The sequence below is a fragment of the Carcharodon carcharias genome (genome assembly GCF_017639515.1).
Source record: "Carcharodon carcharias isolate sCarCar2 chromosome 27 unlocalized genomic scaffold, sCarCar2.pri SUPER_27_unloc_1, whole genome shotgun sequence".
NCBI classification, from domain to species: Eukaryota; Metazoa; Chordata; class Chondrichthyes; order Lamniformes; family Lamnidae; genus Carcharodon; species Carcharodon carcharias.
Genome location: NW_024470624.1, coordinates 924,399 through 950,856, shown reverse-complemented (window position 1 = coordinate 950,856; position 26,458 = coordinate 924,399). Strand labels below are relative to the sequence as shown.

The following is a 26,458-nucleotide window of genomic DNA, read 5'->3' as shown; positions in this document are numbered from 1 at the left end:
ACAGTTCACACTGGGGAGAGGCTGTTCACCTGCTCTGAGTGTAGGAAGGGATTCACTTGGTCATTCCATCTGCTGACACACCAGCGTGTTAACTCCGGCGAGAGACTGTTAACGCGCTTTGAGTGTGGAAAGGAATTCGCTGCTTTATCCGCCCTGAGGATGCATCAGCGAGTTCACACCGGGGAGAGACCTTTCACCTGCTCCAAGTGTGGGAAGGGATTCACTCAGTTATCCCACCTGCAGAGACACCAGCGAGTTCACACCAGGGAGAGACCATTCACCTGTCCTGAGTGTGGAAAGGGATTTAGAGATTCATCCTCCCTGCTGACTCACCAGCGAGTTCACACTGGGTAGAGCCCAGTCACCAGCTCTGAGTGTGGAAAGGGATTAATTCTGTCATCACACCTGCAGAGACACCCGTGATTTTACACCGGGGAGAGGTTATTCACCTGTTCTGAGTGTGGGAAGGGATTCAGTCAGTCGTCCCACCTGCTGAGGAACCAGACAGATCACACTGGGGAGAGGCCGTTCAGCTGCCCTGAGTGTGGGAAGGGATTCACTCGGTCATCCCATCTGCTGACACACCAGCGAGTTCGCATGAAGGAGAGACCGTTCACCTGCTCCAAGTGTGGGAAGGGATTTAGTGATTCATCCGAGCAGCTGAGACACCAGCAAGTTCACACCGGGGAGAGACCGTTCACCTGCTCTGAGTGTGGCAAGGGAATCACTGATTTATGCGCCCTGCGGATGCATCAGTGAGTTCCCACTGGGAAGAGACCATTCACTTGTTCTGAGTGTGGGAAGGGATTTAGTGATTCATCCTCTCTGCTGACTCACCAATGAGTTCACAAGGAGGAGAGACCATTCACCTGGTCTGAGTGTGCGAAGGGATTCACTCAGTTATCTCACCTGCAGATACACCAGCGAGTTCACACCGGGGAGAGGCTATTCACCTGCTCTGATTGTGGGAAGGGATTCACTCAGTTCTCCCACTTGCAGAGACACCAGCGAGTTCACACTGGGGAGGGGCCATTCACCTGCTCTGATTGTGGGATGGGATTCACTCAGTTCTCCCACCTGCAGCGACAGCAGTTAGTTCACACCGGGGAGAGACCATTCACCTGTTCTTAGTGTGGAAAGGGATTTAGTGATTCATCTTCCCTTCTCACTCACCAGTGAGTTCACAGCAGGGAGAGGCCATTCACCTGCTCTGAGTGTGGGAAGAGATTCACTCGGTTCTGTGACCTGCTGGCACACCACCTGGGGAGAGGCCGTTCACCTGCTCTGAGTGTGGAAAGAGATTCACTGATTCATCCGCCCTGCGGATGCATCGGCGAGTTCACCCCGGGGTGAGACCTTTCACCTGCTCAGAGTGTGGGAAGGGATTCACTCAATTATCCCACCTGCAGAGACACCAGCAAGTTCCCACTGGGGAGAGACCCTTCACCTGTTCTGATTGTGAAAGGGATTCACTCAGTTATCCCATCTGCAGAGACACCAGCGGGTTCACACTGGAGAGAGGCCATTCACCTGTTCCGTGTGTGGGAAGGGATTCACTCGGTCGTCCCACCTGCAGAGACAGCAGCGAGTTCACACTGGGGAGAGACCCTTCACCTGTTCTGAGTGTGAAAGGGATTCACTCAGTTATCCCACCTGCAGAGACACCAGCGAGTGTACACCGGGGAGAGACCATTCACCTGTTCCGTGTGTGGGAAGGGATTCAGGCGGTCATCCTATCTGCAGAAACACCAACGAGTTCACATCGGGGAGAAGCCGTTCACCTGCTCCAAGTGTGGGAAGGGACTCAGTGATTCATCCGAGCAGCTGAGACACCAGCGAGTTCATACCGTGGAGAAACCGTTCACCTGCTCTGAGTGTGGAAAGAGGTTCACTGATTTACCCGCACTGCGGATGCGTCAGCCAGTTCACACCGCGGAGAGGCCATTCACCTTTTCTGTGTGTGGCAAGGGATTTAGTGATTCATCCTCCCTGCTGACTCACCAGCGAGTTCACACCGGGTAGAGGCCATTCACCTGCTCTGAGTGTGGGAAGGGATTCACTCGGTCGTCCCACCTGCTGAGGCACCAGACAGTTCACACTGGGGAGAGGCCATTCACCTGCTCTGAGTGTGGGAAGGAATTCAGTCAGTCGTCCCACCTGCTGAGGAACCAGACAGATCACACCGTGGAGAGGCCGTTCACCTGCCCTGAGTGTGGGAAGGGATTCACTCGGTCATCCCATCTGCTGACACACCAGCGAGTTCGCATGAAGGAGAGACCGTTCACCTGCTCCAAGTGTGGGAAGGGATTTAGTGATTCATCCGAGCAGATGAGACACCAGCAAGTTCACACCGGGGAGAGACCGTTCACCTGCTCTGAGTGTGGCAAGGGAATCACTGATTTATGCGCCCTGCGGATGCATCAGTGAGTTCCCACTGGGAAGAGACCATTCACTTGTTCTGAGTGTGGGAAGGGATTTAGTGATTCATCCTCTCTGCTGACTCACCAATGAGTTCACAAGGAGGAGAGACCATTCACCTGGTCTGAGTGTGTAAAGGGATTAATTCTGTCATCTGAACTGTAGAGACACCAGCGAGTTCACACAGGGGAGAGGCCATTCACCTGCTCTGAGTGTGCGAAGGGATTCACTCAGTTATCTCACCTGCAGATACACCAGCGAGTTCACACCGGGGAGAGGCTATTCACCTGCTCTGATTGTGGGAAGGGATTCACTCAGTTCTCCCCCTTGCAGAGACACCAGCGAGTTCACACCGGGGAGGGGCCATTCACCTGCTCTGATTGTGGGATGGGATTCACTCAGTTCTCCCACCTGCAGAGACAGCAGTTAGTTCACACCGGGGAGAGACCATTCACCTGTTCTTAGTGTGGAAAGGGATGTAGTGATTCATCTTCCCTGCTCACTCACCAGTGAGTTCACAGCGGGGAGAGGCCATTTTCCTGCTCGGATTGTGGGAAGGGATTCACTCAGTTCTCCCACCTGCAGAGACACCAGCGAGTTCACACGGGGGAGAGGCTATTCACCTGCTCTGATTGTGGGAAGGGATTCACTCAGTTCTCCCACCTTCAGAGACACCAGCGAGTTCACACCGGGGAGGGGCCATTCACCTGCTCTGATTGTGGGATGGGATTCACTCAGTTCTCCCACCTGCAGAGACAGCAGTTAGTTCACACCGGGGAGAGACCATTCACCTGTTCTTAGTGTGGAAAGGGATTTAGTGATTCATCTTCCCTGCTCACTCACCAGTGAGTTCACAGCGGGGAGAGGCCATTCACCTGCTCTGAGTGTGGGAAGAGATTCACTCGGTTCTGTGACCTGCTGGTACACCACCTGGGGAGAGGCCGTTCACCTGCTCTGAGTGTGGAAAGAGATTCACTGATTCATCCGCCCTGCGGATGCATCGGCGAATTCACCCCGGGGTGAGACCTTTCACCTGCTCAGAGTGTGGGAAGGGATTCACTCAATTATCCCACCTGCAGAGACACCAGCAAGTTCCCACTGGGGAGAGACCCTTCACCTGTTCTGAGTGTGAAAGGGATTCACTCAGTTATCCCATCTGCAGAGACACCAGCGAGTTCACACTGGGGAGAGGCTGTTCACCTACTCTGAATGTGAAAGGGATTCACTCAGTTATCCCATCTGCAGATACACCAGCGAGTTCACAGCGTGGAGAGGCCATTCACCTGCTCTGAGTGTGGGAATGGGTTTAGTGATTCATCCTCCCTGCTGACTCACCAGCGAGTTCACAGTGGGGAGAGGCCATTCACCTGCTCTGACTATGGGAAGAGATTCACTCAGTTATCCCACCTGCAGAGACACCAGCTAGTTCACACCAGTGTAAAGCGGGTCATCTGCCCTGAGAGCAGGAAATGATTCACTGGTCATCCCATCAGCTAACACACCAGCGAGTTCACAACGGGGAGAAGCCGTTCACCTGCTCCAAGTGTGGAAAGGGACTCAGTGATTCATCCGAGCAGCTGAGACACCAGCGAGTTCATACCGTGGTGAAACCGTTCACCTGCTCTGAGTGTGGAAAGAGGTTCACTGATTTACCCACACTGCGGATGCGTCGGCGAGTTCACACTGGGGAGAGACCATTCACCTGTTCTGTGTGTGGCAAGGGATTTAGTGATTCATCCTCCCTGCTGACTCACCAGCGAGTTCACCCGGGGTAGAGGCCATTCAACTGTTCTGAGTGTGGGAAGGGATTCCGTCGGTCATCCCACCTGCTGAGGCACCAGACAGTTAACACTGGGGAGAGGCTGTTCACCTGCTCTGAGTGTAGGAAGAGATTCACTTGGTCATCCCATCTGCTGACACACCAGCGTGTTAACTCCGGCGAGAGAATGTTAACGCGCTTTGAGTGTGGAAAGGAATTCGCTGCTTTATCCGCCCTGAGGATGCATCAGCGAGTTCACACCGGGGAGAGACCTTTCACCTGCTCCAAGTGTGGGAAGGGATTCACTCAGTTATCCCACCTGCAGAGACACCAGCGAGTTCACACCAGGGAGAGACCATTCACCTGTCCTGAGTGTGGAAAGGGATTTAGAGATTCATCCTCCCTGCTGACTCACCAGCGAGTTCACACTGGGTAGAGCCCAGTCACCAGCTCTGAGTGTGGAAAGGGATTAATTCTGTCATCACACCTGCAGAGACACCCGCGATTTTACACCGGGGAGAGGTTATTCACCTGTTCTGAGTGTGGAAAGGGATTCAGTCAGTCGTCCCACCTGCTGAGGAACCAGACAGATCACACCGGGGAGAGGCCGTTCAGCTGCCCTGAGTGTGGGAAGGGATTCACTCGGTCATCCCATCTGCTGACACACCAGCGAGTTCGCATGAAGGAGAGACCGTTCACCTGCTCCAAGTGTGGGAAGGGATTTAGTGATTCATCCGAGCAGCTGAGACACCGGCAAGTTCACACCGGGGAGAGACCGTTCACCTGCTCTGAGTGTGGCAAGGGAATCACTGATTTATGCGCCCTGCGGATGCATCAGTGAGTTCCCACTGGGAAGAGACCATTCACTTGTTCTGAGTGTGGGAAGGGATTTAGTGATTCATCCTCTCTGCTGACTCACCAATGATTTCACAAGGAGGAGAGACCATTCACCTGGTCTGAGTGTGTAAAGGGATTAATTCTGTCATCTGAACTGTAGAGACACCAGCGAGTTCACACAGGGGAGAGGCCATTCACCTGCTCTGAGTGTGCGAAGGGATTCACTCAGTTCTCCCACCTGCAGAGACAGCAGTTAGTTCACACCGGGGAGAGACCATTCACCTGTTCTTAGTGTGGAAAGGGATGTAGTGATTCATCTTCCCTGCTCACTCACCAGTGAGTTCACAGCGGGGAGAGGCCATTCACCTGCTCGGATTGTGGGAAGGGATTCACTCAGTTCTCCCACCTGCAGAGACACCAGCGAGTTCACACCGGGGAGAGGCTATTCACCTGCTCTGATTGTGGGAAGGGATTCACTCAGTTCTCCCACCTGCAGAGACACCAGCGAGTTCACACCGGGGAGGGGCCATTCACCTGCTCTGATTGTGGGATGGGATTCACTCAGTTCTCCCACCTGCAGAGACAGCAGTTAGTTCACACCGGGGAGAGACCATTCACCTGTTCTTAGTGTGGAAAGGGATTTAGTGATTCATCTTCCCTGCTCACTCACCAGTGAGTTCACAGAGGGGAGAGGCCATTCACCTGCTCTGAGTGTGGGAAGAGATTCACTCGGTTTTGTGACCTGCTGGCACACCACCTGGGGAGAGGCCGTTCACCTGCTCTGAGTGTGGAAAGAGATTCACTGATTCATCCGCCCTGCGGATGCATCGGCGAGTTCACCCCGGGGTGAGACCTTTCACCTGCTCAGAGTGTGGGAAGGGATTCACTCAATTATCCCACCTGCAGAGACACCAGCAAGTTCCCACTGGGGAGAGACCCTTCACCTGTTCTGATTGTGAAAGGGATTCACTCAGTTATCCCATCTGCAGAGACACCAGCGGGTTCACACTGGAGAGAGGCCATTCACCTGTTCCGTGTGTGGGAAGGGATTCACTCGGTCGTCCCACCTGCAGAGACAGCAGCGAGTTCACACTGGGGAGAGACCCTTCACCTGTTCTGAGTGTGAAAGGGATTCACTCAGTTATCCCACCTGCAGAGACACCAGCGAGTGTACACCGGGGAGAGACCATTCACCTGTTCCGTGTGTGGGAAGGGATTCAGGCGGTCATCCTACCTGCAGAAACACCAGCGAGTTCACATCGGGGAGAAGCCGTTCACCTGCTCCAAGTGTGGGAAGGGACTCAGTGATTCATCCGAGCAGCTGAGACACCAGTGAGTTCATACCGTGGAGAAACCGTTCACCTGCTCTGAGTGTGGAAAGAGGTTCACTGATTTACCCGCACTGCGGATGCGTCAGCCAGTTCACACCGCGGAGAGGCCATTCACCTTTTCTGTGTGTGGCAAGGGATTTAGTGATTCATCCTCCCTGCTGACTCACCAGCGAGTTCACACCGGGTAGAGGCCATTCACCTGCTCTGAGTGTGGGAAGGGATTCACTCGGTCGTCCCACCTGCTGAGGCACCAGACAGTTCACACTGGGGAGAGGCCATTCACCTGCTCTGAGTGTGGAAAGGAATTAATTCTGTCATCTCACCTTAGAGATACCAGCGAGTTCACACCAGGGAAAGGCCATTCAGCTGCTCTGAGTGTGAGAAGGGGTTTAGTGATTCATCCTCCCTGCTGACTCACCAGCGAGTTCACAGTGGTTTGAGGCCATTCACCTGCTCTGACTATGGGAAGAGATTCACTCAGTTATCCCACCTGCAGAGACACCAGCGAGTTCACACCAGGGTAAGGCGGTTCATCTGCTCTGAGAGCAGGAAATGATTCACTTGGTCATCCCATCAGCTAACACACCAGCGAGTTCACATCGGGGAGAAGCCGTTCACCTGCTCTGAGTGTGGGAAGGGACTCAGTGATTCATCCGAGCAGCTGAGCCACCAGCGAGTTCATACCGTGGAGAAACCGTTCACCTGCTCTGAGTGTGGGAAGGGATTCACTCGGTCATCCCAGTTGCTGAGGCACCAGACAGTTCACACTGGGGAGAGGCGTTCACCTGCTCTGAGTGTAGGAATGGATTCACTTGGTCATTCCATCTGCTGACTCACCAGCGGGTTCACACCGGGGAGAGTACATTCACCTGCTCTGAGTGTGGGAAGGGATTTAGTGATTCATCCTCCCTGCTGACTCACCAGCGAGTTCACAGCGGGGAGAGACCATTTAGCTGCTCTGACTGTGGGAAAGGATTCACTTGGTCATCCTACCTGCTGACATACCGGCGAGTTCATACCGGGGACTGACTGATGTGCTCAGAATGTGGGAGAGATTCACTTGGTGGTGTGATCTGCTGGCACACCAGCGGGTTCACACTGGGGAGAGGCCGTTCCGCGTGTGGGAAGGGATTCACTCGGTCGTCCCACCTGCAGAGACACCAACGGGTTTACACCGGGGAGAGACCATTCACCTGCTCTGAGTGTGGGAAGCGATTAATTCTGTTGTCCCACCTGCAGAGACACCAGCGATTTTACACTGGGGTGAGGCCATTCACCTGTTCTGAGTGTGGGAAGGAATTCACTCGGTCGTTCCACCTGCTGAGGCACCAGACAGTTCACACTGGGGAGAGGCCATTCACCTGCTCTGATTGTGGGAAGGGATTAATTCTGTCATCTCACCTTAGGGACACCAGCGAGTTCACAGCATGGAAAGACCATTCACCTGCTCTGAGTGTGGGAAGTAATTCACTCAGTTACCCCACCTGCAGATACACCAGCGAGTTCACACCGGGGAGAGGCCATTCACCTGGTCTGAGTGTGGGAAGGGGTTTAGTGATTCATCCTCCCTGCTGACTCACGAGCGAGTTCACAGTGGGGAGAGGCCATTCAGCAGCTCTGACCGTGGGAAGGGATTCACTCAGTTTCCGACCTGCAGATACACCAGCGAGTTCACATTAGGGTGAAGCCGTTCACCTGCTCCAAGTGTGGGAAGGGACTCAGTGATTCATCCGAGCAGCTGAGACACCAGCGAGTTCATACCGTGGTGAAACCGTTCAGCTGCTCTGAGTGTGGGAAGGAATTAATTCTGTCATCTCACCTTAGACACACCAGCGAGTTCACAGCATGGAGAGGCAATTCACCTGCTGTGAGTGTGGGAAGAGATTCACTCGGTTGTGTGACCTGCTGGCACACCAGCTGGGGAGAGGCCGTTCACCTGCTCTGAGTGTGGAAAGAGATTCACTGATTTATCCGCCCGGCGGATGCATTGGCGAGTTCACACCGGTGAGAGAGCCTTCACCTTCTCTGAGTATGGGAAGGGATTCACTCAGTTATCCCACCTGCAGAGAAACCAGTGAGTTCACACTGGTTAGAGACCGTTCACCTGGTCTGACTGTGGGATGGGATTCACTCAGTTATCCCACCTGCGTATGCACCAGCGATTTCACACCGGGGAAAGGCTGTTCACCCACTCTGAATGTGAAAGGGATTCACTCAGTTATCCCAGCTGCAGAGTCACCAGTGATTTCACACCGGGAAGAGACCATTCACCTCTTCCGTGTGTGGGAAGGGATTCACACGGTCGTCCTACCTGCAGAGACACCTGCGCGTTTACACCGGGTAGAGGCAGTTCACCTGCTCTGAGTGTGGGAAGGGATTCACTCAGTCATCCCACCTGCAGAGGCACCAGACAGTTGACTGGGGAGAGGCCGTTCACCTGCTCTGACTGTGGGAAGTGATTCACTCGGTCATCCTACCTGCTGACTCACTAGCGAGTTCATACCGGGGACTGGCTGATCTGCTCAGAATGTGGGAGGAGATTCACTCGGTTGTGTGACCTGCTGGCACAGCAGCGAGTTCACACTGGGGAGAAGCCATTCACCTCTTCCGTGTGCGGGAAGGGATTCCCTTGGTCGTCCCACCTGCAGAGACATCAGCGAGAGACCATTCACCTGCTCTGAGTGTGGGAAGAGATTCACTCGGTTGTGTGACCTGCTGGCACACCTCCTGTGGAGTGGCCGTTCACCTACTCTGAGTGTGGAAAGAGATTCACTGATTCATCCGCCCTGCGGATGCATCAGCGAGTTCACACCGGGGAGAGACCCTTCACCTGCTCTGTGTGGGAAGGGATTCACTCAGTTATCCCACCTGCAGAGACACCAGTGAGTTCACACTGGGGAGAGACCCTTCACCTGTTCTGAGTGTGGGAAGGGTTTCATTCAGTTACCTCACCTGCAGGTACACCAGCGAGTTCACACCGGGGAGTGGCCATTCACCTGATCCGTGTGTGGGAAGGGATTCACTCGGTCGTCCCACCTGCAGAGACACCAGCCAGTTTACACCGGGGAGAGGCTGTTCACCTGCTCTGAGTGTGGGAAGGGATTCACTCGGTTGTCCCACCTGCTGAGGCACCAGACAGTTCACACTGGTGAGAGGCTGTTCAGCTGCTCTGAGTGTGGAAAGGGATTAATTCTGTCATCTCACCTTAGAGTCACCAGCGAGTTCACAGCGGGGGAAGGCCATTCACCTGCTCTGAGTGTGGGAAGGGATTCAGTCGGTCGTCCCACCTACTGAGGCACCAGACAGTTCACACTGGGGAGAGGCCGTTCACCTGCTCTGAGTGTAGGAATGGATTCACTTGGTCATTCCATCTGCTGAGACACCAGCGAGTTCACTCCGGGGAGAGACTGTTCACGCGCTTTGAGTGTGGAAAGGTATTCGCTGCTTTATCCGCCCTGCGGATGCATCAGCGAGTTCACACCGGGGAGAGACCTTTCACCTGCTCCGAGTGTGGAAAGGGATTCACTCAGTTATCCCATTTGCAGAGACAGCAGCGAGTTCACACCAGGGAGAGACCATTCACCTGTTCTGAGTGTGGAAAGGGATTTAGTGATTCATCCTCCCTGCTGACTCACCAGCGAGTTCACACTGGGTAGAGCCCATTCACCAGCTCTGAGTGTGGAAAGGGATTAATTCTGTCATCACACCTGCAGAGACACCAGCGATTTTACACCGAGGAGAGGTTATTCACCTGTTCTGAGTGTGGGAAGGGATTCAGTCAGTCGTCTCAACTGCTGAAGCACCAGACAGTTCACACTGGGGAGAGGCCGTTCACCTGCACTGAGTGCGGGAAGGGATTCACTCGGTCGTCCCACCTGCTGAGGAACCAGACAGATCACACCGGGGAGAGGCCGTTCACCTGCTCTGTGTGTGGGAAAGGATTCACTCGGTCGTCCCACCTGCTGAGGAACCAGGCAGATCACACCCGGGTGAGGCTGTTCACCTGCTCTGAGTGTGGGAAGCGATTCACTCGGTCATCCCATCTGCTGACACACCAGCGAGTTCGCATCGAGGAGAGACCGTTCACCTGCTCCAAGTGTGGGAAGGGATTCACTGATTTATCCGCCCTGCGGATGCATCAGTGAGTTCCCATCGGGGAGAGACCATTCACTTGTTCTGAGTGTGGGAAGGGATTTAGTGATTCATCCTCTCTGCTGACTCACCAACGAGTTCACAAGGTGGAGAGACCATTCACCTGTTCTGAGTGTGTAAAGCGATTAATTCTGTCATCTGAACTGTAGAGACACCAGTGAGTTCACACCGGGGAGAGGCCATTCACCTGCTCTGAGTGTGCGAAGGGATTCACTCAGTTATCCCACCTGCAGATACACCAGCGAGTTCACACCGGGGAGAGGCTATTCACCTGCTCTGATTGTGGGAAGGGATTCATTCAGTTCTCCCACCTGCAGAGACAGCAGTTAGTTCACACCGGGGAGAGACCATTCACCTGTTCTTAGTGTGGAAAGGGATTTAGTGATTCATCTTCCCTGCTCACTCACCAGTGTGTTCACAGCGGGGAGAGGCCATTCACCTGCTCTGAGTGTGGAAAGAGATTCGCTGCTTTATCTGCCCTGCGGATGCATCAGCGAGTTCACACCAGGGAAAGACCGTTCACCTGTTCTGAGTGTGGAAAGGGATTTAGTGATTCATCCTCCCTGCTGACTCACCAGCGAGTTCACACTGGGTAGAGCCCATTCACCAGCTCTGAGTGTGGAAAGGGATTAATTCTGTCATCACACCTGCAGAGACACCAGCGATTTTACACCGAGGAGAGGTTATTCACCTGTTCTGAGTGTGGGAAGGGATTCAGTCAGTCGTCCCACCTGCTGAAGCACCAGACAGTTCACACTGGGGAGAGGCCGTTCACCTGCTCTGAGTGTGGGAAAGGATTCACTCGGTCGTCCCACCTGCTGAAGAGCCAGGCAGATCACACCGGGGTGAGGCCATTCACTGCTCCAAGTGTGGGAAGGGACTCAGTGATTCATCCGAGCAGCTGAGCCACCAGCGAGTTCATACCGTGGAGAAACCGTTCACCTGCTCTGAGTGTGGGAAAGGATTCACTCGGTCGTCCCAGTTGCTGAGGCACCAGACAGATCACGCTGGGGAGAGGCGTTCACCTGCTCTGAGTGTAGGAAGGGATTCACTTGGTCATTCCATCTGCTGACTCACCAGCGGGTTCACACCGGGCAGAGTACATTCACCTGTTCTGAGTGTGGAAAAGGATTTAGTGATTCATCCTCCCTGCTGTCTCACCAGTGAGTTCACAGCGGGGAGAGACCATTTAGCTGCTCTGACTGTGGGAAAGGATTCACTCGGTCATCCTACCTGCTGACACACCAGCGAGTTCATACCGGGGACTGACTGATGTGCTCAGAATGTGGGAGAGATTCACTTGGTGGTGTGATCTGCTGGCACACCAGCGGGTTCACACTGGGGAGAGGCTGTTCACCTGTTCCGCGTGTGGGAAGGGATTCACTCGGTCGTCCCACCTGCAGAGACACCAACGGGTTTACACCGGGGAGAGGCCATTCACCTACTCTGAGTGTGGGAAGGGATTAATTCTGTTGTCCCACCTGCAGAGACACCAGCGATTTTGCACTGGGGAGAGGCCATTCACCTGCTCTGATTGTTGGAAGGGATTAATTCTGTCATCTCACCTTAGGGACACCAGCGAGTTCACAGCACGGAAAGACCATTCACCTGCTCTGAGTGTGGGAAGTAATTCACTCAATTACCCCACCTGCAGATACACCAGCGAGTTCACACCGGGGAGAGGCCATTCACCTGGTCTGAGTGTGGGAAGGGGTTTAGTGATTCATCCTCCCTGCTGACTCACGAGCGAGTTCACACCAGGGGAGAGGCCATTCAGCAGCTCTGACCGTGGGAAGGGATTCACTCAGTTTCCGACCTGCAGATACACCAGCGAGTTCACATTAGGGTGAAGCCGTTCACCTGCTCCAAGTGTGGGAAGGGACTCAGTGATTCATCCGAGCAGCTGAGACACCAGCGAGTTCATACCGTGGTGAAACCGTTCAGCTGCTCTGAGTGTGGGAAGGATTAATTCTGTCATCTCACCTTAGAGACACCAGCGAGTTCACAGCGGGGAGAGGCTATTCACCTGCTCTAGGTGTGGGAAGAGATTCCTGGGTGTCTTACCTGCTGGCACACCCCTGAGGAGAGGCCATTCACCTGCTCTGAGTGTGGAAAGAGATTCACTGATTTATCCGCCCTGCGGATGCATTGGCGAGTTCACACCGGTGAGAGAGCCTTCACCTTCTCTGAGTGTGGGAAGGGATTCACTCAGTTATCCCACCTGCAGAGACACCAGCGAGTTCACACCGGGTAGAGACCGTTCACCTGCTCTGAGTGTGGGAAGGGATTCACTCAGTTATCCCACCTGCAGAGACACCAGCGAGTTCACACCGGGTAGAGACCGTTCACCTTCTCTGAATGTGGAAAGAGATTCACTGATTTATCCGCCCTGCGGATGCATCAGTGAGTTCCTTTCGGGGAGAGACCATTCACTTGTTCTGAGTGTGGGAAGGGATTTAGTGATTCATCCTCTCTGCTGACTCACCAATGAGTTCACAAGGAGGAGAAACCATTCACCTGGTCTGAGTGTGTAAAGGGTTTAATTCAGTCATCCCACCTGCAGAGGCACCAGACAGTTGACTGGGGAGAGGCCATTCACCTGCTCTGAGAGTGGAAGGGATTCATTCGGTCATCCTACCTGCTGACACACCAGCGAGTTCATACCGGGGACTGGCTGATCTGCTCAGAATGTGGGAAGAGATTCACTCGTTTGTGTGACCTGCTGACTCACCAGCGAGGTCACATTGGGGAGAGGCTGTTCACCTGCTCTGAGTGTGGGAAAGGATTCACTTGGTCATCCCACCTGCTGACACATCAGCGAGAGACCATTCACCTGCTCTGAGTGTGGGAAGAGATTCACTCGGTTGTGTGACCTGCTGGCACACCTCCTGTGGAGTGGCCGTTCACCTACTCTGAGTGTGGAAAGAGATTCACTGATTCATCCGCCCTGCGGATGCATCAGCGAGTTCACACCGGGAGAGACCCTTCACCTGCTCTGTGTGGGAAGGGATTCACTCAATTATCCCACCTGCAGTGACACCAGCGAGTTCACACTGGGGAGAAAACCTCCACCTGTTCTGATTGTGAAAGGGATTCACTCAGTTATCCCACCTGCAGTGACAGCAGCAAGTTCACACTGGGGAGAGACCCTTCACCTGTTCTGATTGTGAAAGGGATTCACTCAGTTATCCCACCTGCAGAGACACCAGCGAGTTTACACCGGGGAGAGGCTGTTCACCTGCTCTGATTGTGGTAAGGGATTCACTCAATTATCCCAACTGCAGAGACACCAGACAGTTCACACTGGGGAGAGACCCTTCACCTGTTCTGAATGTAAACGGGATTCACTCAGTCATCCCAACTGCAGAGACACCAGCAGGTTCACACTGGGGAGAGGCCATTCACCTGATCCGTGTGTGGGAAGGGATTCACTCGGTCGTCCCACCTGCAGAGACAGCAGCGAGTTCACACTGGGGAGAGACCCTTCACCTGTTCTGAGTGTGAAAGGGATTCACTCAGTTATCCCACCTGCAGAGACACCAGCCAGTTTACACCGGGGAGAGGCTGTTCACCTGCTCTGAGTGTGGGAAGGGATTCACTCGGTTGTCCCACCTGCTGAGGCACCAGACAGTTCACACTGGTGAGAGGCTGTTCAGCTGCTCTGAGTGTGGAAAGGGATTAATTCTGTCATCTCACCTTAGAGTCACCAGCGAGTTCACAGCGGGGGAAGGCCATTCACCTGCTCTGAGTGTGGGAAGGGATTCAGTCGGTCGTCCCACCTACTGAGGCACCAGACAGTTCACACTGGGGAGAGGCCGTTCACCTGCTCTGAGTGTAGGAATGGATTCACTTGGTCATTCCATCTGCTGAGACACCAGCGAGTTCACTCCGGGGAAAGACTGTTCACGCGCTTTGAGTGTGGAAAGGTATTCGCTGCTTTTTCCGCCCTGCAGATGCATCAGCGAGTTCACACCGGGGAGAGACCTTTCACCTGCTCCGAGTGTGGGAAGGGATTCACTCAGTTATCCCATTTGCAGAGACAGCAGCGAGTTCACACCAGGGAGAGACCATTCACCTGTTCTGAGTGTGGAAAGGGATTTAGTGATTCATCCTCCCTGCTGACTCACCAGCGAGTTCACACTGGGTAGAGCCCATTCACCAGCTCTGAGTGTGGAAAGGGATTAATTCTGTCATCACACCTGCAGAGACACCAGCGATTTTACACCGAGGAGAGGTTATTCACCTGTTCTGAGTGTGGGAAGGGATTCAGTCAGTCGTCTCAACTGCTGAAGCACCAGACAGTTCACACTGGGGAGAGGCCGTTCACCTGCTCTGAGTGTGGGAAAGGATTCACTCGGTCGTCCCACCTGCTGAGGAACCAGGCAGATCACACCCGGGTGAGGCCGTTCACCTGCTCTGAGTGTGGGAAGCGATTCACTCGGTCATCCCATCTGCTGACACACCAGCGAGTTCGCATCAAGGAGAGACCGTTCACCTGCTCCAAGTGTGGGAAGGGATACACTGATTTATCCGCCCTGCGGATGCATCAGTGAGTTCCCATCGGGGAGAGACCATTCACTTGTTCTGAGTGTGGGAAGGGATTTAGTGATTCATCCTCTCTGCTGACTCACCAACGAGTTCACAAGGAGGAGAGACCATTCACCTGTTCTGAGTGTGTAAAGCGATTAATTCTGTCATCTGAACTGTAGAGACACCAGCGAGTTCACACACGGGAGAGGCCATTCACCTGCTCTGAGTGTGCGAAGGGATTCACTCAGTTATCCCACCTGCAGATACACCAGCGAGTTCACACCGGGGAGAGGCTATTCACCTGCTCTGATTGTGGGAAGGGATTCATTCAGTTCTCCCACCTGCAGAGACAGCAGTTAGTTCACACCGGGGAGAGACCATTCACCTGTTCTTAGTGTGGAAAGGGATTTAGTGATTCATCTTCCCTGCTCACTCACCAGTGTGTTCACAGCGGGGAGAGGCCATTCACCTGCTCTGAGTGTGGAAAGAGATTCGCTGCTTTATCTGCCCTGCGGATGCATCAGCGTGTTCACACCAGGGAAAGACCATTCACCTGTTCTGAGTGTGGAAAGGGATTTAGTGATTCATCCTCCCTGCTGACTCACCAGCGAGTTCACACTGGGTAGAGCCCATTCACCAGCTCTGAGTGTGGAAAGGGATTAATTCTGTCATCACACCTGCAGAGACACCAGCGATTTTACACCGGGGAGAGGTTATTCACCTGTTCTGAGTGTGGGAAGGGATTCAGTCAGTCGTCCCACCTGCTGAAGCACCAGACAGTTCACACTGGGGAGAGGCCGTTCACCTGCTCTGAGTGTGGGAAAGGATTCACTCGGTCGTCCCACCTGCTGAGGAACCAGGCAGATCACACCGGGGTGAGGCCATTCACTGCTCCAAGCGTGGGAAGGGACTCAGTGATTCATCCGAGCAGCTGAGCCACCAGCGAGTTCATACCGTGGAGAAACCGTTCACCTGCTCTGAGTGTGGGAAGGGATTCACTCGGTCGTCCCAGTTGCTGAGGCACCAGACAGTTCACGCTGGGGAGAGGCGTTCACCTGCTCTGAGTGTAGGAAGGGATTCACTTGGTCATTCCATCTGCTGACTCACCAGCGGGTTCACACCGGGGAGAGTACATTCACCTGTTCTGAGTGTGGAAAAGGATTTAGTGATTCATCCTCCCTGCTGTCTCACCAGCGAGTTCACAGCGGGGAGAGAGCATTTAGCTGCTCTGACTGTGGGAAAGGATTCACTCGGTCATCCTACCTGCTGACACACCAGCGAGTTCATACTGGGGACTGACTGATGTGCTCAGAATGTGGGAGAGATTCACTTGGTGGTGTGATCTGCTGGCACACCAGCGGGTTCACACTGGAGAGAGGCCGTTCACCTGTTCCGCGTGTGGGAAGGGATTCACTCGGTCGTCCCACCTGCAGAGACACCAACGGGTTTACACCGGGGAGAGGCCATTCACCTGCTCTGAGTGTGGGAAGGGATTAATTCTGTTGTCCCACCTGCAGAGACACCAGCGATTTTACACTGGGGAGAGGCCATTCACCTGCTCTGATTGTTGGAAGGGATTAATTCTGTCATCTCACCTTAGAGACACCAGCTAGTTCACAGCACGGAAAGCCCATTCACCTGCTCTGAGTGTGGGAAGGAATTCACTCAGTTACCCCACCTGCAGAGACACCAGCGAGTTCACACCGGGGAGAGGCCATTCACCTGCTCTGACTGTGGGAAGAGATTCACTCAGTTATCCCAACTGCTGAGTCACCAGCGAGTTCACACCAGGGAAAGGCCGTTCATCTGCTCTGAGAGCAGGAAAGGATTCACTTGGTCATCCCATCTGCTGACACACCAGCAAGTTTACATTGGGGAGAAGCCGTTCACCTTCTCCAAGTGTGGGAAGGGACTCAGTGATTCATCCGAGCAGCTGAGACACCAGCGAGTTCATACCGTGGTGAATCTGTTCAGCTGCTCTGAGTGTGGGAAGGGATTAATTCTGTCATCTCACCTTAGAGACACCAGCGAGTTCACAGCGGGGAGAGGCTATTCACCTGCTCTGAGTGTGGGAAGAGATTCCTCGGTTGTGTTACCTGCTGGCACACCACCTGAGGAGAGGCCATTCACCTGCTCTGAGTGTGGGAAGGGATTCACTCGGTCATCCCACCTGCTGAGGAACCGGACAGATCACACCGGGGAGAGGCCGTTCACCTGCTCTGAGTGTGGGAAGGGATTCACTCGGTCATCCCATCTTCTGACACACCAGCGAGCTCGCATGAAGGAGAGACCGTTCACCTGCTCCAAGTGTGGGAAGGGATTTAGTGATTCATCCGAGCAGCTGAGACACCAGCAAGTTCACATCGAGGAGAGACCATTCACCTGCTCCAAGTGTGGGAAGGGATTCACTGATTTATCCGCCCTGCGGATGCATCAGTGAGTTCCCATCGGGGAGAGACCATTCACTTGTTCTGAGTGTGGGAAGGGATTTAGTGATTCATCCTCTCCCCTGACTCACCAGCAAGTTCACAGTGGGGAGAGGCCATTCATCTGCCCTGACTGTGAGAAGGGATTAATTCTGTCATCTCACCATAGAGACACCAGGGAGTTCACACCAGGGAAAGGCCATTCACCTGCTCTGAGTGTGGGAAGGGTTTCACTCAGTTTCCCCATCTGCAGATACACCAGCGAGTTCACACCGGGGTGAGGCCATTCACCTGTTCTGAGTGTGCGAAGGGGTTTAGTGATTCATCCTCCCTGCTGACTCACCAGCGAGTTCACAGTGTGGAGAGGCCATTCACCTGCTCTGACTGTGGGAAAAGATTCACTCAGTTATCCCACCTGCAGAGACACCAGTGAGTTCACACCAGGGTAAGGCGGTTCATCTGCTCTGAGAGCAGGAAATGATTCACTTGGTCATCCCATCAGCTAACACCAGTGAGTTCACATCGGAGAGAAGCCGTTCACCTGCTCCAAGTGTGGGAAGGGACTCAGTGATTGATCCGAGCAGCTGAGACACCAGCGAGTTCATACCGTGGTGAAACCGTTCACCTGCTCTGAGTGTGGGAAGGGATTCACTCGGTCGTCCCACCTGCTGAGGCACCAGACAGTTCACACTGGGGAGAGGCGTTCACCTGCTCTGAGTGTAGGAAGGGATTCACTTGGTCATTCCATCTGCTGACTCACCAGCGGGTTCACACCGGGGAGAGCACATTCACCTGTTCTGAGTGTGGGAAGGGATTTAGTGATTCATCCTCCCTGCTGACTCATCAGCGAGTTCACACCGGGTAGAGCCCATTCACCAGCTCTGAGTGTGGATTAATTCTGTCATCACACCTGCAGAGACACCAGCGATTTTACACCAGGGAGAGGTCATTCACCTGTTCTGAGTGTGGGAAGGGATTCACTTGGTCGGCTTACCTGCTGAGGCACCAGACAGTTAACACCGGGTAGAGCCCATTCACCAGCTCTGAGTGTGGATTAATTCTGTCATCACACCTGCAGAGACACCAGTGAGTTCACACCAGGGAGAGGATGTTCACCTGCTCTGAGAGCGGGAAAGGATTCACTCGGTCGTCCCATCTGCTGACACACCAGCGATTTCACATCGGAGCGAAGCCGTTCACCTGCTCCAAGTGTGGGAAGGGACTCAGTGATTCATCCGAGCAGCTGAGACACCAGCAAGTTCATACCGTGAAGAGACCGTTCACCTGCTCTGAGTGTGGAAAGAGGTTCACTGATTTATGCGCACTGCGGTGCGTCGGCGAGTTCACACCGGGGAGAGTCCCTTCACCTGCTCTGAGTGTGGGAAGGGATTTAATCAGTTATCCCACCTGCATATAAACCAGCGAGTTCACACCGAGGAGAGTCCCTTCGCCTGCTCTGTGTGTGGGAAGGGATTCAGTCGGTCGTCCCACCTGCTGAGGCACCAGACAGTTCACACTGGGGAGAGGCCGTTCACCTGCTCTGAGTGTGGGAAAGGATTCACTCGGTCGTCCCACCTGCTGAGGAACCAGGCAGATCACACCCGGGTGAGGCCGTTCACCTGCTCTGAGTGTGGGAAGCGATTCACTCGGTCATCCCATCTGCTGACACACCAGCGAGTTCGCATCAAGGAGAGACCGTTCACCTGCTCCAAGTGTGGGAAGGGATACACTGATTTATCCGCCCTGCGGATGCATCAGTGAGTTCCCATCGGGGAGAGACCATTCACTTGTTCTGAGTGTGGGAAGGGATTTAGTGATTCATCCTCTCTGCTGACTCACCAACGAGTTCACAAGGAGGAGAGACCATTCACCTGTTCTGAGTGTGTAAAGCGATTAATTCTGTCATCTGAACTGTAGAGACACCAGCGAGTTCACACACGGGAGAGGCCATTCACCTGCTCTGAGTGTGCGAAGGGATTCACTCAGTTATCCCACCTGCAGATACACCAGCGAGTTCACACCGGGGAGAGGCTATTCACCTGCTCTGATTGTGGGAAGGGATTCATTCAGTTCTCCCACCTGCAGAGACAGCAGTTAGTTCACACCGGGGAGAGACCATTCACCTGTTCTTAGTGTGGAAAGGGATTTAGTGATTCATCTTCCCTGCTCACTCACCAGTGTGTTCACAGCGGGGAGAGGCCATTCACCTGCTCTGAGTGTGGAAAGAGATTCGCTGCTTTATCTGCCCTGCGGATGCATCAGCGTGTTCACACCAGGGAAAGACCATTCACCTGTTCTGAGTGTGGAAAGGGATTTAGTGATTCATCCTCCCTGCTGACTCACCAGCGAGTTCACACTGGGTAGAGCCCATTCACCAGCTCTGAGTGTGGAAAGGGATTAATTCTGTCATCACACCTGCAGAGACACCAGCGATTTTACACCGGGGAGAGGTTATTCACCTGTTCTGAGTGTGGGAAGGGATTCAGTCAGTCGTCCCACCTGCTGAAGCACCAGACAGTTCACACTGGGGAGAGGCCGTTCACCTGCTCTGAGTGTGGGAAAGGATTCACTCGGTCGTCCCACCTGCTGAGGAACCAGGCAGATCACACCGGGGTGAGGCCATTCACTGCTCCAAGCGTGGGAAGGGACTCAGTGATTCATCCGAGCAGCTGAGCCACCAGCGAGTTCATACCGTGGAGAAACCGTTCACCTGCTCTGAGTGTGGGAAGGGATTCACTCGGTCGTCCCAGTTGCTGAGGCACCAGACAGTTCACGCTGGGGAGAGGCGTTCACCTGCTCTGAGTGTAGGAAGGGATTCACTTGGTCATTCCATCTGCTGACTCACCAGCGGGTTCACACCGGGGAGAGTACATTCACCTGTTCTGAGTGTGGAAAAGGATTTAGTGATTCATCCTCCCTGCTGTCTCACCAGCGAGTTCACAGCGGGGAGAGAGCATTTAGCTGCTCTGACTGTGGGAAAGGATTCACTCGGTCATCCTACCTGCTGACACACCAGCGAGTTCATACTGGGGACTGACTGATGTGCTCAGAATGTGGGAGAGATTCACTTGGTGGTGTGATCTGCTGGCACACCAGCGGGTTCACACTGGAGAGAGGCCGTTCACCTGTTCCGCGTGTGGGAAGGGATTCACTCGGTCGTCCCACCTGCAGAGACACCAACGGGTTTACACCGGGGAGAGGCCATTCACCTGCTCTGAGTGTGGGAAGGGATTAATTCTGTTGTCCCACCTGCAGAGACACCAGCGATTTTACACTGGGGAGAGGCCATTCACCTGCTCTGATTGTTGGAAGGGATTAATTCTGTCATCTCACCTTAGAGACACCAGCTAGTTCACAGCACGGAAAGCCCATTCACCTGCTCTGAGTGTGGGAAGGAATTCACTCAGTTACCCCACCTGCAGAGACACCAGCGAGTTCACACCGGGGAGAGGCCATTCACCTGCTCTGACTGTGGGAAGAGATTCACTCAGTTATCCCAACTGCTGAGTCACCAGCGAGTTCACACCAGGGAAAGGCCGTTCATCTGCTCTGAGAGCAGGAAAGGATTCACTTGGTCATCCCATCTGCTGACACACCAGCAAGTTTACATTGGGGAGAAGCCGTTCACCTTCTCCAAGTGTGGGAAGGGACTCAGTGATTCATCCGAGCAGCTGAGACACCAGCGAGTTCATACCGTGGTGAATCTGTTCAGCTGCTCTGAGTGTGGGAAGGGATTAATTCTGTCATCTCACCTTAGAGACACCAGCGAGTTCACAGCGGGGAGAGGCTATTCACCTGCTCTGAGTGTGGGAAGAGATTCCTCGGTTGTGTTACCTGCTGGCACACCACCTGAGGAGAGGCCATTCACCTGCTCTGAGTGTGGGAAGGGATTCACTCGGTCATCCCACCTGCTGAGGAACCGGACAGATCACACCGGGGAGAGGCCGTTCACCTGCTCTGAGTGTGGGAAGGGATTCACTCGGTCATCCCATCTTCTGACACACCAGCGAGCTCGCATGAAGGAGAGACCGTTCACCTGCTCCAAGTGTGGGAAGGGATTTAGTGATTCATCCGAGCAGCTGAGACACCAGCAAGTTCACATCGAGGAGAGACCATTCACCTGCTCCAAGTGTGGGAAGGGATTCACTGATTTATCCGCCCTGCGGATGCATCAGTGAGTTCCCATCGGGGAGAGACCATTCACTTGTTCTGAGTGTGGGAAGGGATTTAGTGATTCATCCTCTCCCCTGACTCACCAGCAAGTTCACAGTGGGGAGAGGCCATTCATCTGCCCTGACTGTGAGAAGGGATTAATTCTGTCATCTCACCATAGAGACACCAGGGAGTTCACACCAGGGAAAGGCCATTCACCTGCTCTGAGTGTGGGAAGGGTTTCACTCAGTTTCCCCATCTGCAGATACACCAGCGAGTTCACACCGGGGTGAGGCCATTCACCTGTTCTGAGTGTGCGAAGGGGTTTAGTGATTCATCCTCCCTGCTGACTCACCAGCGAGTTCACAGTGTGGAGAGGCCATTCACCTGCTCTGACTGTGGGAAAAGATTCACTCAGTTATCCCACCTGCAGAGACACCAGTGAGTTCACACCAGGGTAAGGCGGTTCATCTGCTCTGAGAGCAGGAAATGATTCACTTGGTCATCCCATCAGCTAACACCAGTGAGTTCACATCGGAGAGAAGCCGTTCACCTGCTCCAAGTGTGGGAAGGGACTCAGTGATTGATCCGAGCAGCTGAGACACCAGCGAGTTCATACCGTGGTGAAACCGTTCACCTGCTCTGAGTGTGGGAAGGGATTCACTCGGTCGTCCCACCTGCTGAGGCACCAGACAGTTCACACTGGGGAGAGGCGTTCACCTGCTCTGAGTGTAGGAAGGGATTCACTTGGTCATTCCATCTGCTGACTCACCAGCGGGTTCACACCGGGGAGAGCACATTCACCTGTTCTGAGTGTGGGAAGGGATTTAGTGATTCATCCTCCCTGCTGACTCATCAGCGAGTTCAAACCGGGTAGAGCCCATTCACCAGCTCTGAGTGTGGATTAATTCTGTCATCACACCTGCAGAGACACCAGCGATTTTACACCAGGGAGAGGTCATTCACCTGTTCTGAGTGTGGGAAGGGATTCACTTGGTCGGCTTACCTGCTGAGGCACCAGACAGTTAACACCGGGTAGAGCCCATTCACCAGCTCTGAGTGTGGATTAATTCTGTCATCACACCTGCAGAGACACCAGTGAGTTCACACCAGGGAGAGGATGTTCACCTGCTCTGAGAGCGGGAAAGGATTCACTCGGTCGTCCCATCTGCTGACACACCAGCGATTTCACATCGGAGCGAAGCCGTTCACCTGCTCCAAGTGTGGGAAGGGACTCAGTGATTCATCCGAGCAGCTGAGACACCAGCAAGTTCATACCGTGAAGAGACCGTTCACCTGCTCTGAGTGTGGAAAGAGGTTCACTGATTTATGCGCACTGCGGTGCGTCGGCGAGTTCACACCGGGGAGAGTCCCTTCACCTGCTCTGAGTGTGGGAAGGGATTTAATCAGTTATCCCACCTGCATATAAACCAGCGAGTTCACACCGAGGAGAGTCCCTTCGCCTGCTCTGTGTGTGGGAAGGGATTCAGTCGGTCGTCCCACCTGCTGAGGCACCAGACAGTTCACATTGGGGAGAGGACGTTCACCTGCTCTGAGTGTGGGAAGGGATTCACTCGGTCATCCTACCTGCTGAGGAACCAGGCAGATCACACCCGGGTGAGGCCGTTCACCTGCTCTGAGTGTGGGAAGCGATTCACTGATTTATCCGCCCTGCGGATGCATTGGCGAGTTCACACCGGTGAGAGAGCCTTCACCTTCTCTGAGTGTGGGAAGGGATTCACTCAGTTATCCCACCTGCAGAGACACCAGCGAGTTCACACCGGGTAGAGACCGTTCACCTTCTCTGAATGTGGAAAGAGATTCACTGATTTATCCGCCCTGCGGATGCATCAGTGAGTTCCCATCGGGGAGAGACCATTCACTTGTTCTGAGTGTGGGAAGGGATTTAGTGATTCATCCTCTCTGCTGACTCACCAATGAGTTCACAAGGAGGAGAGACCATTCACCTGGTCTGAGTGTGTAAAGGGATTAATTCTGTCATCTGAACTGTAGAGACATCAGCGAGTTCACACCGGGGAGAGGCCATTCACCTTCTCTGAGTGTGCGACGGGATTCACTCAGTTATCCCACCTGCAGGTACACCAGCGAGTTCACACCGGGGAGAGGCTATTCACCTGCTCTGATTGTGGGAAGGGATTCATTCAGTTCTCCCACCTGCAGAGACAGCTGTTAGTTCACACCGGGGAGAGACCATTCACCTGTTCTTAGTGTGGAAAGGGATTTAGTGATTCATCTTCCCTGCTCACTCACCAGTGAGTTCACAGCGGGGAGAGGCCATTCACCTGCGATGAGTGTGGGAAGCGATTCACTCGGTTGTGTGACCTGCTGGCACACCACCTGGGGAGAGGCCGTTCACCTGCTCTGAGTGTGGAAAGAGATTCACTGATTCATCTGCCCTGCGGATGCATCGGCGAGTTCACCCCGGGGAGAGACCTTTCACCTGCTCAGAGTGTGGGAAGGGATTCACTCAATTATCCCACCTGCAGTGACACCAGCGAGTTCACACTGGGGAGAAAACCTCCACCTGTTCTGATTGTGAAAGGGATTCACTCAGTTATCCCACCTGCAGTGACAGCAGCAAGTTCACACTGGGGAGAAACTCTTCACCTGTTCTGAGTGTGAAAGGGATTCACTCAGTTATCCCACCTGCAGAGACACCAGCGAGTTTACACCAGGGAGAGGCTGTTCACCTGCTCTGAGTGTGGGAAGGGATTTACTCAATTATCCCAACTGCAGAGACACCAGCGAGTTCACACTGGGGAGAGACCCTTCACCTGTTCTGAATGTAAACGGGATTCACTCAGTCATCCCAACTGCAGAGACACCAGCGGGTTCACACTGGGGAGAGGCCATTCACCTGATCCGTGTGTGGGAAGGGATTCACTCGGTCGTCCCACCTGCAGAGACAGCAGCGAGTTCACACTGGGGAGAGACCCTTCACCTGTTCTGAGTGTGAAAGGGATTCACTCAGTTATCCCACCTGCAGAGACACCAGCCAGTTTACACCGGGGAGAGGCTGTTCACCTGCTCTGAGTGTGGGAAGGGATTCACTCGGTTGTCCCACCTGCTGAGGCACCAGACAGTTCACACTGGTGAGAGGCTGTTCAGCTGCTCTGAGTGTGGAAAGGGATTAATTCTGTCATCTCACCTTAGAGTCACCAGCGAGTTCACAGCGGGGGAAGGCCATTCACCTGCTCTGAGTGTGGGAAGGGATTCAGTCGGTCGTCCCACCTACTGAGGCACCAGACAGTTCACACTGTGGAGAGGCCGTTCACCTGCTCTGAGTGTAGGAATGGATTCACTTGGTCATTCCATCTGCTGAGACACCAGCGAGTTCACTCCGGGGAAAGACTGTTCACGCGCTTTGAGTGTGGAAAGGTATTCGCTGCTTTATCCGCCCTGCGGATGCATCAGCGAGTTCACACCGGGGAGAGACCTTTCACCTGCTCCGAGTGTGGGAAGGGATTCACTCAGTTATCCCATTTGCAGAGACAGCAGCGAGTTCACACCAGGGAGAGACCATTCACCTGTTCTGAGTGTGCAAAGGGATTTAGTGATTCATCCTCCCTGCTGACTCACCAGCGAGTTCACACTGGGTAGAGCCCATTCACCAGCTCTGAGTGTGGAAAGGGATTAATTCTGTCATCACACCTGCAGAGACACCAGCGATTTTACACCGAGGAGAGGTTATTCACCTGTTCTGAGTGTGGGAAGGGATTCAGTCAGTCGTCTCAACTGCTGAAGCACCAGACAGTTCACACTGGGGAGAGGCCGTTCACCTGCACTGAGTGTGGGAAGAGATTCACTCAGTCATCCCAACTGCTGAGGGACAGGCGACTTCACACCAGGGAGCGACCATTCACCTGCTCTGAGTTTAGGAAGGGATTCACTCGTTTGTGTGACCTGCTGGCACACCAGCTGGGGAGAGGCCGTTCACCTGCTCTGAGTGTGGAAAGAGATTCACTGATTTATCCGCCCTACGGATGCATCGGCGAGTTCACACCAGTGAGAGAACCTTCACCTGCTCTGAGTGTGGGAAGGGATTCACTCAGTTATCCCACCTGCAGAGACACCAGCGAGTTCACACCAGGGAGAGACCATTCACCTGTTCTGAGTGTGGAAAGGGATTTAGTGATTCATCCTCCTTGCTGACTCACCAGCGAGTTCACACTGGGTAGAGCCCATTCACCAGCTCTGAGTGTGGAAAGGGATTAATTCTGTCATCACACCTGCAGAGACACCAGCGATTTTACACCGGGGAGAGGTCATTGACCTGTTCTGAGTGTGGGAAGGGATTCAGTCAGTCGTCCCACCTGCTGAGGCACCAGCGAGTTCACACCGGGGAGAGACCCTTCGCCTGCTCTGACTTTAGGAAGGGATTCTCTCAGTTATCCCACCTGCAGAAACATCAGTGAGTTCACAGCGAGGAGAGACCACTCACCTCTTCTGACTGTGGGAAGGGATTCACTCAGTTATCCCACCTGCAGAGACACCCGCGAGTTCACACCGGGGTGAGGCCATTCACCTGCTCTGACTGTGGGAAGGGATTCACTCAGTTATCCCACCTGCAGAGACACCAGCGAGTTCACATCGGAAAGAAGCCGTTCACCTGCTCCAAGTGTGGGGAGGGACTCAGTGATTCATCCGAGCAGCTGAGACACCAGCGAGTTCATACCATGGAGAGACCGTTCACCTGGTCTGAGTGTGGAAAGAGGTTCACTGATTTATCCGCACTGCGGTGCGTCGGCGAGTTCACACCGGGGAGAGACCCTTCACCTGCTCTGAGTGTGGGAAGGGATTTAATCAGTTATCCCACCTGCATATACACCAGT

At 53.9% G+C, this 26,458-nt stretch overlaps 1 pseudogene; it reads left to right on the top strand.

The window, feature by feature from the left end:
• Nucleotides 1-1,325: 1,325 nt before the first annotated feature.
• LOC121273583 lies at nucleotides 1,326-26,245 on the top strand (annotated as a pseudogene).
• The last annotated feature ends 213 nt before the right edge of the window (nucleotides 26,246-26,458 follow it).